The sequence below is a fragment of the Pteropus alecto genome, unplaced genomic scaffold, assembly GCF_000325575.1.
Source record: "Pteropus alecto unplaced genomic scaffold, ASM32557v1 scaffold45, whole genome shotgun sequence".
In the NCBI taxonomy this organism is placed as follows: Eukaryota; Metazoa; Chordata; class Mammalia; order Chiroptera; family Pteropodidae; genus Pteropus; species Pteropus alecto.
In genome coordinates this window covers 22427662-22446079 of record NW_006442491.1, presented here as the reverse complement: position 1 = coordinate 22446079, position 18418 = coordinate 22427662, and the positions used below count along the sequence as shown (strand labels likewise).

The 18418-nt window shown below is 43.3% G+C and overlaps 1 long non-coding RNA gene and 2 pseudogenes across 1 annotated transcript in view; 2 read left to right on the top strand and 1 right to left on the bottom strand.

Moving 5' to 3' along the window:
* The first annotated feature begins 15 nt into the window (after positions 1–15).
* Positions 16–18418, top strand: part of LOC112470941 — a 43108-nt gene continuing 24705 nt past the window's right edge. Inside the window, exons 1-2 of the long non-coding RNA XR_003043089.1 lie at positions 16–273; positions 1903–2016. This is a non-coding gene — a long non-coding RNA (uncharacterized LOC112470941). The remainder of the gene's footprint in view (positions 274–1902; positions 2017–18418) is intronic.
* On the top strand, positions 6127–6245 carry LOC112471385 (annotated as a pseudogene).
* On the bottom strand, positions 16967–17085 carry LOC112471154 (annotated as a pseudogene).

The following is an 18418-nucleotide window of genomic DNA, read 5'->3' as shown; positions in this document are numbered from 1 at the left end:
AAGAGCAATAAGAGCAATGGTGGGAACCCAGACTCCGAATAGTTCGCTTGGGGGCAGGAAGTGGCCAGTACCTCCCTTCGGAAAGCATTTCCGGAGCGCCTACTGTGTGCTCCACGCTGGGGATGGAGGTCTTTTCCTGGAGGAGAAATAATGGAAAGCCTGATGTTTTTAAGTCCGCTCACTCCACCAGGACCTCCCACCACCGGTATGATTGTACCTATTGTACTGAGAGGAAACTGAGGCCCAGTTAGTCCAGGGGTTTACCCCTAGCTGGTAAGTACTGGGCTCTTAGTGCGATGCTTGTTCTGCCCACAGAGGCCGGTAGGAAGGCTACCCAGGGTCTGCCACACCAGTGGCCGGTCAGAAGTAAGAGGAGGTAATGCTGAAGTACTTTTAACACAAGACGCTCAGCAAGGCACTTCGGGTGCATCCGGTCTATGCCGGGTTATGGGGTAGGTGCTGTCATATATCCGACTCTGGTTTGCCCATGAGCTGCAGAGAGGCTCTTGTCACACAGTCAGTGTCATTTAACCCAAATGGATCAACAGCGGAGGCTTTGTCCTTACTCCATTGAGACAGGCCCCTAGAGGACACAGACTACCAGTCTAGAAGCTCCCAGCTCTCCTGGCTGGTTTCTTTTAACTCTGCCCACAGCACCCAACTCCAAGACGTTTCCCTTGGTCTTCCCCAAACCTGCCAGCACTCTCTTCTCTGCTCTTTGCTCTCTGTATCACTGTGAAATATCTATTGACCAACCCCTCTAGGACCTTGGGGTGTTGAGGGGTGGTTCTTTGTGCAAACCCTGGCCAGCCCAGCAAAGAGCATAATACTGGGCAAGCCTTTTTCTGGGCCTCTAGTTCCTCTTCTGGTCCCAGATATCTAGGACCCTTGAGATTGGAAATCAACCTTGAAATGGCTTTTAGTCTTAATTGCACTTTAACAATGGAGAACTCTGAGAACAAAAATAGAATTTCCTCCAAATAGGCCATAAGCCAATTAGAGTGTTGATTAAATGATCATTAAGGCACACCTGGACTCCCCATCGAAGCCAGACTTCCCTGCAAACGTTTAGAACCTAGTCCGCTATACTGCTCTCCTCACAGCAGCACCTAAAGTGTCAGTGCCATTGCCTAAGCCTCTTCATTTCACAAATGGGGAAACTGAGGCCCAGAGTGGGAGCCCGAAACAATTTCTTGAGGAAGTGGTGCTTGGTCCACAGCCATCTGAGAGAAAAAGAGAGACTTGGGGAGTCTCAGGTAAGAGTAAAACCACTGGACCCTGGTCACTAGGATCACAGAGCATGTGTGGGGCAGGGACCTTCAGAAGGGGGGGCGCCCAGAAGGAAAAATGGATGCAGCCAGGTGACTCTGGATGTAACTGTCCCTGGCACTTGGTGCGACACCTTGTGCATGAGAGCCAGGCTATGTTCATTTCAGGGAAGCCACTGGGGACCTGGGGTGGAGCCCAGAGACCTCGTAAATTCACCACCAGCAGCAGCCCCCTGGGCTAGGGCTCCTCCAGTCTTGTGCTAGATGTGGTACATTGTGACAAATGGAAGGGAGAAGTTCCTTCCTCCCTTAGCCTTAAGCAGAGCCACCTGGGAGTTGGATAACCTGGAAGCAGCTTCAGGAGTCCTCCCCCAGATTTCTTGGAGGGGTGGGGGAAAGGCAGAGTTGGGAGGTAGAGCTAGATTGGTAATGTGTCAAGATTATGCACTGTAAATATTTCTCAGGTAAAGCCTAAATACAAAGAGTTTGAGAACCATGTAAAGTTTCTCAACTAGTAAGTATCAGAATTTAAAATTTGTATATCTTCTAAGCCAGTAAACCTGTTTCTTGGAATCTATGATGAGACATAACCTCAGAACAAAGATAAATGCTTATACGGGATTGTTCTTTGCAGCACTCTTCATTCTGGTGGAAAATTGCAAACAACTACAGTCCCCTCGCTGGGAGCTGACTGCTTACAGCAACTCTGAGACCTCCGTACGTACGTACAGCGTGATGTTGCAACAAGGTAAATCTGTGAACATCAACCTGGGGGATGGCCAAGGTATATTTGTTAGGACAGTTTGCAGTGTCCCAGCAAGAAGGGGCTTTGGATATACTTGATGAGAACTTATGGGAAAACCTTTTCCAACTGGGAAGTTATTTCTGTTGACATTTTCCTCTGATCCAGTTTTGCCACCCTTCGCCCTTTTTCACATATGAAAAAACTGGGTCCCTGAGAGAAGAGGGGACTTGCTTGAAAATGAACCTGAAGTTTCATTGGTCTTCCCCACCCCTGCCAGCTCCTAGGACAGATCTGGGGTGGGGCTAGGTGGGGAAGGAAAGACGGGCAGGCATCAGAGCCCAGGCTTACCTGGGTTCCTCCCTGGGGGCCATTTTAGGAAGAGTCCCAGGAACTCAAGGCCCCTCAGGCCAGAAAACAGACTGGATGGGTTGCATAGGCAGCTCCTGCCTCTATACTGGGGAACCCAAATTAGAGGCTTCTGATGGTGAGGCTCCCTGTTGATTGTGCCTGTTTCTAATGAACTTGGTTATCACATAGGTTCAAATGAATGTTATGTAAATCCACTTAAAAAACCCTGCCCTTTTTACCTGGGAAATGGGAAAAGTGACCAATATTCACTAGGAGCCAACATGAGGCAAGGCTAGATCTGGCAGCATGAAGGAGATAGGGTTCTGTGGGGTGGGAGGAAGAGGCCAGTAAAGGCCAGGGTCAGTGAGTAATTCAGGGAAAGCTGGATTTGGTCAGCTGATAGGGCCTTGAAAGCCAGGGTCAAGAATTTGGTTTTGGCAATGTGGACAGTGTGTGCGTGCGTGGGTGCGTGGGTGGGCAGAGCAGTGTTGGGGTTGGGGAAGCTTTCCCTTACCCGGTCAGTTCTTCTGGCTGGTATAGTAATTTAAACGACATACAGTAGATTAACAGAAAAAAATCAAATTTAAATTTTAACATGTGTGCATGGGGAATTCATAAACAAATGAAAGTTCCAAAGACTGGCCAAATGAGGTATATATGTCATCTTGGACCAAGGAGGGCGAGGCAGGCAATTCATAGGTAGATGAGAAAGAGCAAACACCTTGCAAATAAATTCCTGCATGGTCACCCAGAAACAATGGGACACAGGAACAGATTTTTGCTTGGCTCCTTTCCGTCTGCCACACTTCATTCATATATGTGCTAAGGTGAATAAACATGCCAGAGTTTCCTTCCTGAAGCAGGTTTTTCTATCTGAATGACTTTAGGCAGGAAAGGGGGACGTACCAAACTCTGCCTGAGCTTGTTGGGCTTTAATTATTTTCAGCTCAAAATAATCTGCATGCGAAGGTGGCACATTCTGGGGAGGCGAGATCCGGACCCCCACAGGAGCCCCTGCAGGCTCCTGAGGTGGTGCCTGAGGAGAGGTGGGAAGAGGTTGGAGGTAGGGTCATCAGTTGGCAGCTCTGGGTACCTGATGCCAAACAGGTGGAGACCTGTCTCTAAGATCTAGAGCTATGGCTTTCTCACAGAAGTTCTGCATTTTCATCTAATGTGGCTTTCAGCTTAACATCTTAAAACACCTGTAGTGTATCATTGGTCAACCACATTGCTTGGCTTTGCTCTAGTTGTTGGGTATCCACTCATGCATTTAGTTTTTGAGTGCCTGGTGCACGTCAAGCTATGTGCTTGAAGAGGGGTAACCAACATCGAGGCTGTCATGAAGGGTTTAGGTAACAGCGCTGGGTGGTTCGAAGGGTATTTATGGGCATCAGCATTTTGAGCTACCAGCCAGGTGAGGTAGGCAAATCATCCGGACTCTTTGAGCCTCAGTTGTCTCATCTGTGAAACATCTGGCTTTGGTGAAGGGCAAATAATGGCTGTGAAAGCCCTTTGTGAATTATGTTCTTACAGAATGTGTTCATGTAGAAGAGCAAATACCATTATCGGAGTATCATAGCTCTGCTCTGATAGCTGTGAGGCATTCTTCTTTAGCTGAGAAATGAGAGTTAGGCATGATAGCCCTAAAGGTCTCTTCTTTGACGTTCTATTATCTAAAGCTTACATGTTTGTGAAAGTTACACACGTGTAATGTACATGCCCACAGCTTAGGCAGCGCTAGGGTTTATATTTTATATTTACTGGTTTAAATGGTGGGAAATATTACCTAAAATTAGGTAACATGTCTAAAATTAGGTAATAATTTTAGATATATGTCTGCATGGCTTTCTTAAGTAGCCAGGCTAAGCTTTGTTCTAGTTATGCTTAATTATCTGATTTTTTTCTGTGTGAACAGTTTGCATGAAAACGATATTTCACGTGGGCCCAATTTATAGCATATTAACTCAGGGGTATCAGTGTGGCCAGGATGTAGCAGTGACAGCAGATAGGGATGCCACAATCTCTTCTCTTGATGCCCTCTGGCTTTTAGACATAGATTAAATGGTGAGTGTTGTGCTTTTACTTTGGGGATTAAAAAAAATTCCTTTTGACTTTCTGGTAGTCTGCTGTCATACCTGTAAGCCACTGGGTACTGGCACCGCTATTCATCGCTATAGAAACCACCTGGTCCGAGTTGGCTGGGGTGGGGCCGAGGAGACCTAATGACTGTTTTAAGTTATTTTTATTAGGGTCCTGTAGATAAGATACATGGGGATCAGATTTCATTTGGCATGTTTTCATCGTGTTTCTATGGGGGAATTTTCTTACCTCCTGGAGCATTTTTTAATTACAAAAGCAAATATACCATGTTAATTATGGCAAGTTAAACAATGCAAAGGCATGTAAGGAAAAAGCAAATAACCTCCCTCCTCATCCCCGCCTTCCAGCATTGGCAGTGATAACCAGGTCCCTGTTCTTCCCTTCTCCAGGTTTACCTGGACACATGCACACATGCACACATTCTGAGGGGTGTTTTTCTCTCCTCCCTCTTACTTACATTTACCCCCCATTTTCGATGGGGCTACAACGAACATTTTCTACATCAATATCTTTACAGTTCTGAGAATTTTCTGAAATAGATTCTCTGAAATGGAATTACCGGGACAAAGACTAAGTGAATATTTTTAAGGCATATTACGGAAGTGCTCTCCACGAGAGCATTTTTATAGAGTTTGAGTACTTGTCTCTCAGTCCTTAACCACATCAAGTGTCAGCAGTTTTGTGATAATCTGTGTCCATTTGGTGGCTGAAGAATAGCCTTTGGTTCTTTTAATCTGCACTTTTTTATTATTAAGATTGGCAATCTTAAAATTTCATAAGAATCGGACGTTTATCGCCTGTGAATTATCGCCACATCTTTTGAGGTCTTCTTGAATTTCTTTCTGATGTTGCTGGGGAAACTTTCCCCTATCTCCTTTAGTTCTTCTGGCTAGTCGAATAATTCAAATGAGACATATAGCAGATAAACAGGAGAAAATCAAATTTTAATACATGCCCATGGGAATTCACAGAAACGTGAAAGTTTCTAAGACAGTGAGGCCAAATGGGGTATATATATCATCTTAGACCAGGGAGGAGGAGGTAGGCAATTCATAGGCAGATGGGGAAGAGCAGACACCTGGCAAACAAATTCCTGCATGGTCACCCAGAAACAATGAGACACGGGAATCTAGCGAACAGATTTTTGCTTGGCTCCGCCCTGTTTGCCACACTTCGTTCATATGTGCTAAGATGAATGTGCTAATGTTCCCTTCTATCTCAGTGTCTTCAGGCAGGAAAGGGGGAGGTGCCAAATGCTCCTGAGTTTGTTGGGCTTTAATTGTTTTCAGCTGGAAATGGGAGACTCAGCTCAGACCCCACCACTGTCTTGCATGCCCGTTTTAATAGTAAGGCTGCTTAACCCTTGTTTGTCTTATTTGTTGCAGGTAGGTATTTTTCCCCCAAGATTATTGTTTGCCTTACATTTTTCTAAGCTGTTTTTTTAATGTTTAACCTATTTCCTGTTTAGAAAAAAAAGTGCAGCTCGCTGCTAGCATTAATTTAATTTTACATAAACCCGCTCTTTGAGGCTGAAGCAAATCTGACCGGTTTTCAATGTGAAAATAAAATATAAAAACTGTTCTTGGAGTTATTTCTAAACAGAACTTGTCTCTAATCCTAATGTAACAGAAATGTATATGATGATCAATATTTAATAATTTTTGTGTCTGTGGCCATGCTTCCCTGAACAAGCTCGATCCCATCTGATCTCAGAAGCTAAGCAGGGTCAGGCCTGGTTAGTACTTGGATGGGAGACCACCTAGGAAGACCAGGTGCTGTAGGCGTAAAAACTAAAAAAATAAGGGATTGTAAGCTTACAAGGTCCCTGCAATGTGTAAGGTCAACCAAGGATCGCCGTGCCTAAAAAAAATAAATAAAATATTAATCATAATAATAATTTTTGTGTGTGTGGTAAATTTCAAAGCATAGAACAACACAAAGCAGAACATCACATTCTGCACAAAAATATCGCATTTCTCTCTGGATGTTCTTGCCGTTCTTGTTGTGCGAGCAGCAAACTTTGCGGCGACCAGTTGGATTCTGTTTCCTTGATGTGGGTGGTGTGCTCTTGGGGAAATGTGTTCCAGACAGGTGAAGAGGTGTGATATCAGAGCTCGGTCAACCTCGAGTACATTGCTGCCCCGGCTTGTGATGCTTTCTTTTCCAGCATTCTTTCAGTCAACGTCAGTCTGACGTTTACGTGGCTGATCATGCGCTCAGGATTGTCCTTGAACAGGATGTAGGAGTTCAGCACTGTAATGTTTAAAAGGTGGTGAAAGAATTTCTTATACCAAAACTTGTGCCTTTTGCATGCAGTTGGCTAAAAAGTGAGCGTCTGATCAGCCGAGCCCACCGCTCCCATGTTCTCGTTATAATCCTCAATGACACATGTCTTCTTGGTGTTCTTTCCATTTCTGTTGTCTACTTCGATCACAGTATCATTGTGGCATGTTGTCAACACTGTCACCTCCTTCTTGTCACACCATTTCAGTGCCGTAAGTTCACCACAGAATTTGACCACAGTCGTCTCGTTTGCAATCCTTTTTTTTTTTTTTCCCCAGATCATTTGGTATCTTTTCTGTTCAAATGAGCTGTCCCCAACTGCATTAATCCTATTTTGTTGAAATTCTCTGAAAAGCATGGGAGATGTATGGCAAACTTTGGGAGTAAGGTTAGGACTGTAATCACGTGTTATCTCAGGGTAAAGCTGCAGCCACAGAAGCCACTAGCGAGTGTTCTCTGGGCAAACTGGAAACGGGTTGAACTTTTCCCTTGGTCAAATGTTGGCCTTTGTGATGTCTATTACTTTTAGGTTTAGGAAGAATACCAGTGATCAAAGGCTCTTTGCCTACACTTTCTTTTTGATTTTGTTTCTTAATGGATTAATTTAAAAAATTTTAACATTCAACCCTTTGCCACATCTGGACTTTTGGTTTACAAAGTAAGGTAAGAATCCCAATAATTTGTTTTCTGAATGGCATACCAATTCTTATCTTACCCATCTTCATGGCGGTGTGGTGCCACCTTTTCCAAGGCACTGAGTTCTTACACTATTTTTCATGGCATATCCCAAGGAGGGAGTATTTTGAGACTCCTACTTTATAGGCTGAAAAGACAGATTTTGGGCCAGAAAAGGAAAGACTTTGAATTTCTATAGCGGAAACAGATCCTTCTCCAGGAAGCTAATGACTCTTGTGCTTTAGGGACCCTTACTTGCCCTCATCTCTTCCAAGACCCTGGAAGAGGTCATATGTTTTTATAACATGTACAAAATTAAGACATTTTCATTGTAATCAGTTAAGACCACTGTCTTATTCTGTTTGTGTTAGCCCGGACTTTTTTTTTTTTTTTTTTTGCATCTGGCTATAGGTTGAGTGAGAATACATTTAGTTTGGGTTTTCTATTTATGTGGTTTGTAATCACTTCCGTGGGCAGTTCAGATATTGACAGCTGTCCTGGTACAGGAAAGGCTGTCCTGACACACAGTTGCAGGAACAGAGGTAGTATCACCGTGCGAAGGTGTCCTATAGCATCTGCACCAGAAGTACATAAGTAAAGGAAGATAAACAAGATTTGAAATATTTGGAGTCAGAAGCTGGTCTGCAGAAAATTCTTGCAATCATAAAGATTATAGAAATGGAAGCAGAGGACTCGGTTCATACCACCAATTTTTTAAAATGGAAGTTTTCTTTTGCCAAGAATGTACTTGATAATGCAGTGCATATGATTATAAATGCACATGTTAGAAGAAAGACTGAGTCATCTTTATTTTCTGTCTGTAAAACGATATTACAAAACCATTGTCATATTAAGGACAGTCAAAGAATACCCCTAAAAGAAAGAAGAAAACTTAGAGATGTTTCAGGCAGTTAATAAAAGTGTTGTTTTTTAAAACACAAAATACATTTTAAATTACCATTTATTTAATACATTTGCTTTACATTACACTTTAAAATGGAAGGATAACTTCTGTCACTTTACTGGAATTCCAGAAAGCATGCCTTTTCTAGGATCCACTAAATTGCATTCACCAATCACCCTAAAGTCTGCTAGTCTACGCATAAATGGTAATGGGCATTGCTGGGTGCAACTGTTTTGTTTGTTTGTTTTGTTTTTTTAAACAAATGACATATATTAGTTTCAGGTGTACAACATAGTGATTAGAACTTTATAAAACTTACGAAGTGAACAACCCGATTAGTCTGACACCCAAATGCTAGGTTTTATTTCCTGAATTTTCTGTTGTTTGTGATATTCGTTAGCTTTTAAAAATTTGTAGTCTGCTATGATTTTTTTCCTCATTTTGAATAAATAGTCACATTTGTGCCAAATTTTGTATATTTAATTTTATATTCTTAACGAAGCCTCCCAAATTATGGAAGTTTCAGGTTCCATAAAACCTGGATTTGCCTTCAGCCCTTAGGATGAATATTTTGGCAAAGATTAAGCTTTACCCATTCATAAGATGTGAATGTAATTTGTCCCCTCTGGTCCTTTGGAAAATGAAATTTCTTGCCCTTTACCCTGATTTTGATGCTGAAATAAAACTTAATGGTGTTAAGTGGATGATACTTGAGGCACTCTGTTTTTCACCTTGCCTTTTTTACTTATCAGTACATCTTAAAAACTTTTCTTTGTACTCGAAGAGCTTCCTCTTCCTCATTCTTTTCAGCAATTACCTCTTCTTCCCTTGTATGAATATACCACGTGTCCCGTGGGTTGTCATTTGGGTTGCCGTAGCGAGTAACCTTATACATATATCATTTCACATGAATACAATCATTGAACAAATTCTCACTTGCACTCCCATGAGTGTATGAGACAAGTTTCGGTTGGAAATAATTTTTTTCAGGTTTATTTTTTATTGTGGAAAAATATAACATGGACCATTTTAATTATTTTTAGGTGTACAGTTCAGTGGTGTTAAGTCTGTTCACGTTGTTGTTTAGCCATCACCACCATCTACCTCCAAAACTTTTTCATCCTTCCAAACAGAAACTCTACCCGTAAACAGTAGCTCCCTGTTCTTTCCTCTCTCCAGCCCCTGGCAACCACCATTTTACTTTTTGTATCTTATAAATTTGACTACTGTAGGGACCGCATAGAAGTGGAATCTACATAGTACTTGTCCTTTTGTGTCTGGCTTATTTCATTTAACATAATATCTTCAGGGTTCATCCATATTTTAGCCTGTGTCAGAATGGCATTCCTTTTTAAGGCTGAATAGTATGCATTGTGTGTATAGATCAGATTTTGTTTACCCATTCATTCATCAATAGACCCTTGAGTCGTTTCCACCTTTTGGCTATTGCTATTAATGCTGCTATGAACATAGCTATTCGAATCCCTGTTTTCAGTTCTTTTGGGTATACATCCAGAGGTTTCACCAGATTTTGAAGGCATTGCTGTGTTGTCTCTCAGCTTTCAGTATTGCGGTCGGGAAGTCCCAAGTCATTCTGAATACTGATACTTTGTATATGACCTAGTTTTTCTTTAGGAATCTCCTCTCATCCTTAGTGAACTGGAATTTCTTGATAATATGCTCTGACAGGAGTCTGTTTTTCTCATTGTGCTGGGAGTTCTGAGAGTCAAGTTGAGGATGAAAGCCTGGGGCGAGGGGGTCTCACCATGTAGAATTATGAGCTCTGTGCCTCGCTGGCAGTGTTCCCAGAGCTGAGTGGAGGAAGAGGGCTGAGGGTCTGGACATCCTCAACAGTTAGTACATGAACTTTTGTATAATTCCTCTGTTGGTATCTTCTCTGTCTCTCATATCTAGTGTCCACCTGTCCAGGGACCTACCCCCTCCTAAAAATAAATTTTTGATCGGCCAGGTTCTGGGTTGCAGCCATGGTGGCATGGGGGTAGAACAGGGAGGGGATTTAGGAGTCTACTGTCTTTATTTTGTAAGCTGCTTTTTAAACCCTCTTCTACTAATCTTCCTTCCTGTAGCAGCCCACCCCGCACCACACCTTCATGCCTCTTCCTGGTAGTACCACTAATTTCTGAGACTTTTAAGGATTCTGTGGCATAAATCAGGTTAAATTTTCACCTTATTGCCGGCTTGACTTTGCTGTCGGTTAATACTAGTCCATTTATTTTCTACCCTCAAAAATTCTGTAGTTATCTCCTCTTCCATTCTCCTCTTTCTTGTGAGTTCATGCTTTTGAAAGAGGAGTTTCAAGAGGGAGCCAAGTTATATGCCTGTGACTTAGTCTTCAACTTAATTTTTTGCCACATGGCTTCCTCGTGGTCCCAACACCCTGTGTTGACGAGTCTGCCTTTCTCCCTGTCGTTTGAGATGCCACCTTTATCCTTCACCAAACAGAAAGTCCCATTTGTCCGTGGGTCCTATTGCTGAGCTTTTACTTCCGTTTCAATGTGTATTAAGCACATTCTGTGTGCCAGGCTCTGACCTGGGCACTGGAGGTAAAAGCAGTGTGTAAGCAAAGCCCCTGCCTCATGGAGAGTATATTCTAGCGAAAGGGCACAGGCGATAAACAGATAATGTCAGAGAGCAATAAGTACCAGGAAGAAAAATAAAGAAGAACACCGGCATAGAGAATGAGAGGCTGAGTAGGTAAGTTGGACAAAAAAGTGCCATCTCAGGAGGTGACAATGCGTAGACTCGCTAATGAACTGGAAACGCCAGCCACGCGCGGATCTTCAGAGGGTGATGTTGAGGGCAGAGGAAAAACCAAGAGCCCCTGAGACAGAAACGAGCCGGGGGAGTGTGAGGAATAATAACACCGCCTGCTGGAGTCCTGCAGGCAGAGGGCAGAGTGGTACATGGGTCAGATTATGCGAGGCCTGGTAGGTCATGGAAAAAAGGATATATTTTTGTGTATTTTATTCCACATACGATGGGAAGTGATTGGAGACTGGAGAGCAGGAGAATAGAGACGCAAGCACCGTTACATTTTAAAAGCATAGCTGTGGTTATTGTGTAGAGCAGGAGTCCCTAACCCCTGGGCCATGGACCGGTCCATGGCCTGTTAGGAACTGGGCTGCACAGCAGGTGAGTGGCAGGCAAGTAAGGGAAGCTTCATCTGTATTTGCGGCTGCTCCCCAGCGCTAGCATCACTGCCTCAGATCGTCAGGCATTCAATTCCCATAGGAGCACTAGTCTCTGGTGCCAAAAAGGTTGGAGGTTGCTGGTATAGAGAACAGACAAGGGGAGGAGGCAAGAGTAGCAACAGTTAGGAGGCTGTTCCATAACCCAGGGAGAGAGAATGGTGACTTGGACTAATGAGCTTGGGTGGATGAGGTGAAGAAACAGTTGGTTCTGGAATATGTTTTGAAGGTAGAGCCAACAAAACAGACGGGCTGTAGGATTGGATGGGGAGGGAGAGGAAAAGAATTGAGTAACTGGGAGAGTGGCAGTAATTAATTAAGCTTAACTAGGTTACTTGACACGAAGTTGTTTATTCTTCATAACCATTTGAGAAAAAATGATATCTTTTTGAAGAGTAGAGGAAATGAAGGCAGGTTACATAACAGTTTCCGTAATTCGCCTGCAATTACCCATGGGTCATTGGAGGAGACAGGAATTTACTTCTGTAAGGTCAGTAGTGATGGCTTCGCTTTCACTTCTGATTCTGGAAATTTTGAGTCTTCTTTTTTCTCTTGGTCAGTCTAGCTAAGGGTTTGTCAGTTAAAAAAATACCTTCAAAGAACCAACTTTTGGTTTTGTTAATTTTCTCTGTTCTGTTCTCCATGTCATTAATTTCTGCTCTAATGTTTTTTATTTCTTTCCTCCTGCTTGATTTAGGTTTAGTTTGCTCTATTTTTCTTCTTTTCCAGTGCCTTAAGATGGAAGATTGGGTTGTTGATATGAAATCTTCATTTTTTAAAAGTAAGTGTTTATAGCTATGAATTTCCCTTCATGCACTGCTTTAGCTACATCCCACACGTTTTGGTATTTTCGTATATTTCACAGTATTTTCTATTTTCCTTTGTGATTTCTTCTTTGAGTTATTCATTGGTTATTTAGGAATATGTTTAATTTCCACATATTTGTGAGTTTCCCAAATGTCTTTCTCTCGTTTTCAAATTTCATTCCTTATGCTCAGAGAACATACTTTGTATTATTTCAGTCTTTTTAAATCTATCGATTTATGGCCTAGCATGTGGTCTCTGGAGAATGGTCCATGTATATGTGAGAAGAAGGTGTACTGAGGTTGTTGGGTAGAGAGTTCTGTAGATGTCTGGTAGGTTTAGCTGGTTTACAGTGTTGTGCAGGGCTTCTGTTTCCTTGTTGATCTTCTGCCTAGTTATTCTATCCATTATTGAAAGTGGGATGTTGAAGCATTCAGCTATTGTTGAATTGTCTACTCCTCCTTTCATTGCTGTCAGTTTTTGCTTCATATATTTTGGCGCTCTGTTATTAGGTGCCTATGTGTTTAAAGTTCTTACATCTTCCTGAAGGATCGACCCTTTTATCATTATAAAATGTCCCTCTTTATTTCTGGTAGGGGATAGTATTTTAAACCCAGACAGCCTTACTCCGAAACCCATGCTCCTAATCCCACACCAACTGCCCTGCCTCCGAAGGTCATCCTCAGGTGTTCCTCTGGCTTCTCTCTTCTCATTCTGGACTCATCCAGGTGTTCTGTGTCAGCTGGATTTTCCTGCCCTAGGCCTTGATAAGACCAGCTGAAATTCTATTCTGTACTCTGGGGAAGTCCCAAGCCCTCCTCCAAATGCTTACAGATTGCTAGAAATTCTCATTATTTATCATCTTGGGCCCTGAAGTTCGCTTGCCCACGATCATGCCCTGGTTCTGTATAGTCTTCACATTTCAATCACTTACACCTCTCCCAGTGTCTCCCCTCAGCCTCCCCACCCCTCAGCAAAACTTGCTAACACAAGTAAGCCACCTACCGCAGGAAGGTGAGAGGAAGGGTATACTTTACAGAAAATCAGAAAGCTTCTAGTCCCGTGCTTTCCGTCCGTGGGCATCATTTGATGCCTCAGCTGCTGGGAGATTGGTCATGGCCCAGCAGCACCCAGACCTCCATCGCCTGCTCCTGGCTCTGCTCGCCTCTCCCCTCTGTATCGAGCCCCTCCTTCCCTCTTCCTTCACCCCCTTTCTCTCTGGAGCAAAACAAATCTCTGCTTTCTGCAGAGCCATTTAATGGCTGCTTTGGTTGTCTTTGTTTCTTTTAGCTTCTCAAGCGTCGGGCTCTAACTGTCCACTTTGGTTGAAATCCTCAAGGTTTTCCTCTAAACCCAGGCTAACTTAAGAATAGTGTGAGGCCAGCAGTTAGGTAGAAAACTCCCCACCTGGCTCCACTTGCTGCGTTTATTGTCCTGACTTCTGGCTGTGGTTGGGTGAAATATCGCCATTTCCTGGACATTTTGATTATTTGTGAGAGCAGAATATTTGAAGCCGGGACCTTCCACAAGAGTCTCAGAGATCTGAGACGATGAGTAAATTATCAAACTGAAGCCCAGAGAGAGCCTATAGGAAGCCAGGGGTGGAGCCAGCCCTCAACCCCAGCCCTGGGATGTGCTTGGACTCTGATGGACCCTGATATTGGGTGTACCTTGGTCATTCCCTTCCCTTCCTAAGCCCAACTTCCTGTATGGGAAATGGGAATAGTGGCACTATCTCATCCCAAGGCTGTTGTCAGAGATAAATGACAAAATGCTTATGTCATGCTTTGCCTAATGCTTGGCACATAGTATTAGGGAAAGTTACACAAAAGAATAGTCCCTTGTTACATTTTATGATTTCCTACAATTTTGTAATCTGTATTTCTTAAACCGTGTGTGTGCGTGTGTGTGTGTGTTTCATATGGGAAAGACAAGCTTATGTAGTAAATCAATAGCAAGAGAATAGTTAGTTTTGCATGGAGTAGCAAGAGATACCACAGAGAAATCTGTCATATTTGGTAGAGAACAAAGTGTATAACCATGCAAAAATGTGTGCATGAGTGTTCATAGCAGCCTTATTCATAACAGCTCCAAACTGTAAGCAACCCCAATACTCATCAGCTGATGAAAAGATAAATTATATTATATCCTTATAATGGAATACTACTCAGCAGTGAAAAGGAACTACAGATGTATGAATTAACATAGATAATCTCAAAAATATGCCAAGCAAAAGAAGCCAAGCACAGAAGAGTAAATGTTATACCACCTATTCATGTAAAATTCTAGAAAAGGCAAAGGAATTCTATACAAAGTAGATCAGTGGTGGCCTGGACTGAGAGGTGGGCAAAGGGCTCAACTGTAAAGGGTAATGAGCAAACGTTTGCCAAAATTCATTCCATTTGGCACTTTAAAGTGGATAAATTTCATTTAAAAACAACAACTATGGGACATGGACAAAGCAATAATAAAGAGATATAAATGCAACAACAGCAAATGGTTAAATATAATCACCATTAAATTTAAGTTGACTAGCAGCTGACGTACGCAGTTAAACTATGTTCTCTTTTCAGTGGGTTGTAAATTTACTTTCTCATCCCAGATGGAGACATTTTACAGCTCAGCATCTGGATAAACAAAATCTTTTAAGATCCAAGTGCCTAACAGTTTCCCTTTTTTCTTAAGGGTAGATTTCTATCTGACTATATTTTGCTTTCTCAAAGGCGAGGAGTGCTTATATTCTGTTTCTGTAGGTCTCTATTCTTAGAGGAGGAGAAACTGCTGGAGGTTTTTGGCCAGGGCAGTGACATGGTCAGATATGCAGTTGACTCTTAAACAACACAGGTTTGAACCACGTGAGTCCACTTCTGTGTGGATTTTTCAATTGACCTGCATGGTTCAAATCCACGTTCAAGGGTCAGCTCTGCGGTGGTTGGGAATCTCTGTATGCAGAGGGCTGACTGTAATGATACATGGATTTTTGAGTGCAGGAGGTCAGTGCTCCTAAGCTCCTCGTTGTTCAAGGGTCAACTGTACTTGAAAGAGCAGCCCAGACTGCCCTGTGGAGGACAGATGAGAGGTGGGTTGAGGTGTGGGAACCAACGGAGCCAGTTAAGAGGCTGGTGCAGTTCATGGAGCTGCATGCTTAAAATGTATGCATTTTTCTTTATATAAATTATACTTCAGCTTTAAAATATGAGAACAAAAGACTATCACAGTGGTTTACGTGAAGTCCAGAAGCCAGAGAAAGGGGCTCCAGGTCAGGCTCTGGGTGGGACAAGTCTAGGGGACTTGAGTGAGATTCTGGTTGTAGAACTGATGGGGTTTGAGGAGAGATCAGGAACCTGAGAGGAAGCATTGGGGGGAGAGTGGGGGACCAGGACAGGAAGAAAATCAAGTCACGTTTGAGCCCAGAAGATGATGAGCATTTCTGATCGTGGTGCAGGAGTCCTGGCTGAGTGAATAAATGGGCTCGGCACCTCTGGGATTGCGCCAGGACGAGTTGCCAAGGAAAGGCCTAGACCCCATCCTCAGGTGTCATGGTTTAGTGGGAGAGGGGACAGCCTTCTCGGATAAGTTGCAGAGGCATGGCCGGACTTTGGGGGAGACAGTAGCCATCTCTTCGTGACCCCTCCTACGTATACTCTCCTCACCTGTTCGTTTCTTCTCTCAGACCCATCTGAGGGTGGGGGATTAGTAGCCAAGTGACAAGGGTCTGACCCACCTGGAGTGAATTCCAGTTCTGAAGTTCCTTAGCAGTGTGTCCCTGGACAGGTTGCTTAGCGTTTTCGAGCCTCAGTTTACTCACTTGTAAAATATTCTGCTTGCTAGCATATGACTTGTGTTCCCTTTCTCCCTTTCTGAAAAATGCAGTTAGCAGTTTCTCTGTTACTTTGTAATGTGCTCACGCTGTGGATGGAAGGTGCTGGTGCAAAGTGTGGCTCTTGAGCACCCCGGGCTGAAGAATCCCTTTATTTGACTTCTTGAGGGCTCCATGGCCTTGGGCCCTCCCGTCCCTTGAGCATCGTAGAACAGGAGGCACCTTGCAGATCCTAGAGCCTCTGGTATCCAGGAAAGCGGACTGGGCTGGGAATTGAATTCTTTGTCCACAGTTCCCTGAGTGACCTTGGGTGACCCCTTGTGGGGAAGTGTGACCATACACAGTATCCCCACAAGGATGGGTTTGCAGTTTTGTACCACATTTTGCTGATACATTCACTTTTGCTGCGGGTACCACGTAGAAACTCCTTCAGTATATTTTTGCGTTGTGCCTCTTTATTCACTTGGATGCGGTCCTGGTTCTTTTACATCACTATTTCCACCATTTACCAGCAAATCCAGTGTATCTTAACTTACAATGTATCATTGGTCACTGATGTCATTTTTCTCTTAGCTTTTTGGATTTTTGTCCTTTCTAGAGCTCATGAATTCCTACTAGAATCTTCCGAACTCTATTTAGATAACCAAAGTGTATCTCTCCTATAAAACCACTTTAAGGTGACATTCAATACGTGTATTTTAAATTTTATTTTACCTAACAGCTTTTTAAAAAGTAGCGCTTTCTGTGTACCAGGCATTGTTTTATATACTTTTTAACCATAAACTTATTTAAATTTTTTTTTTAATTTTACTCCTATAGCACCTGGTCTTCCTAGGTGATCTCCCATCCAAGTACTAACCAGGCCTGACCCTGCTTAGCTTCTGAGATCAGACGGGATCGGGCTTGTTCAGGGTGGCATGGCCGTAGACTTACTTAATTCTTATAACAACTCTGTGAGGTGGCTGTTAATTTTCCCCATTTGTAGATGAGAAGCTGAGCCCCACAGACATTAAATAACATGCTCAAATTCAAGCAGCTAACAAATGGCGGAACTAGGATTGCAACAAATTTTGTTCTCTTAATTCCTCCTCCATTGTATTGCCTCTGACCTCAAAATTATTTCCCCACAACTTTCTATGTAAAATTGGGGTGCATCTTATGTACTTGTGTATCTTATAAGCCAGTAAGTATGGTACTAGTGTCTGAACTTAACCCAACTTAACTGTGGGTCTGAGCCCCAGTTTCTCTTCCAGGTGACCTTGGGCCCTCAAAGACTCCTTTGTAAAGTGGGGGGCCATACGAAGAATTATATGAATTTTTAAAACACTGGAGTATTTACTGGTGTGACTGACTGTTGGAATCCTTAAGGTGAAGTGGATGCTCTCCTCTCGGGCTTAGGTTTGTTCCCTCACGGAATCTGCGCCGGACTCTGCCGCGTATGATTTTTAGGTGCCTCATTCGACTGGTCCTGGTGGTGGTTCGTCTTTTAGCCTTGGCACTCCGGTTATATTTCTCTTCCTCTCAGCAGGGTAGCCACCCTTGCCATAGGTAGACTTCCGAAGGTGCGACAGAGCCACGGTAACGGCATAACGCGTGTGTGTCATTGCCACGCTTTCCAGATGATGGTGTTCCCTTCGTCATCTCGCTTCTGCTGAGACCAAAGAATATATGAATTGTTTTAAGGTTTGATTTATTCACATTTCTTTCCTCAGATTTATTTTGAAACACAGAAAAAGTCCTGGAATATCCCCTTCCCCTCCCCCACCCCCCTCCCCCCAAGGCTGGTGCAGGATTTTGCACAAAGTGGGCTTCCCAGAAATGTCCTGGGGATGCAGGGAGACCAGCCCTGGGGAAGGTCCACCTCACCTTTTCTGGGACGTTAATTTCCAGCCAGGGGAGAGTTGCCGGTAATTTCTCAGAGTTTATTAGAGTTAGGTCCCATGTTAAGTGATTATGTAAAGTAACTCTAAACTTCACAATAACTGATGAAGCTGGTTTGATGGTTTTCCTTTATTTGACAGATGTGGTGGAAATGGAAGTCAGTGGTTTGCCCAAGGTGACTCTGGATGTGTGTGGGGATCAGGTAGGGGTATGGGTAGGCAGGAGAGTAGTGTCTGTCATGTCCTTTCTAGTTGCTGCTGTAGTCACTGCCTGTGGCCACCACTGTGCCACCTTGAGTTCTAGCTTTGAAGAAAAGAAATATCCAGGCTGGGTGCCCAAGAGCCAGCCAGAGGTTTTAAGGGCTCCACAGGCCTGGGTCGC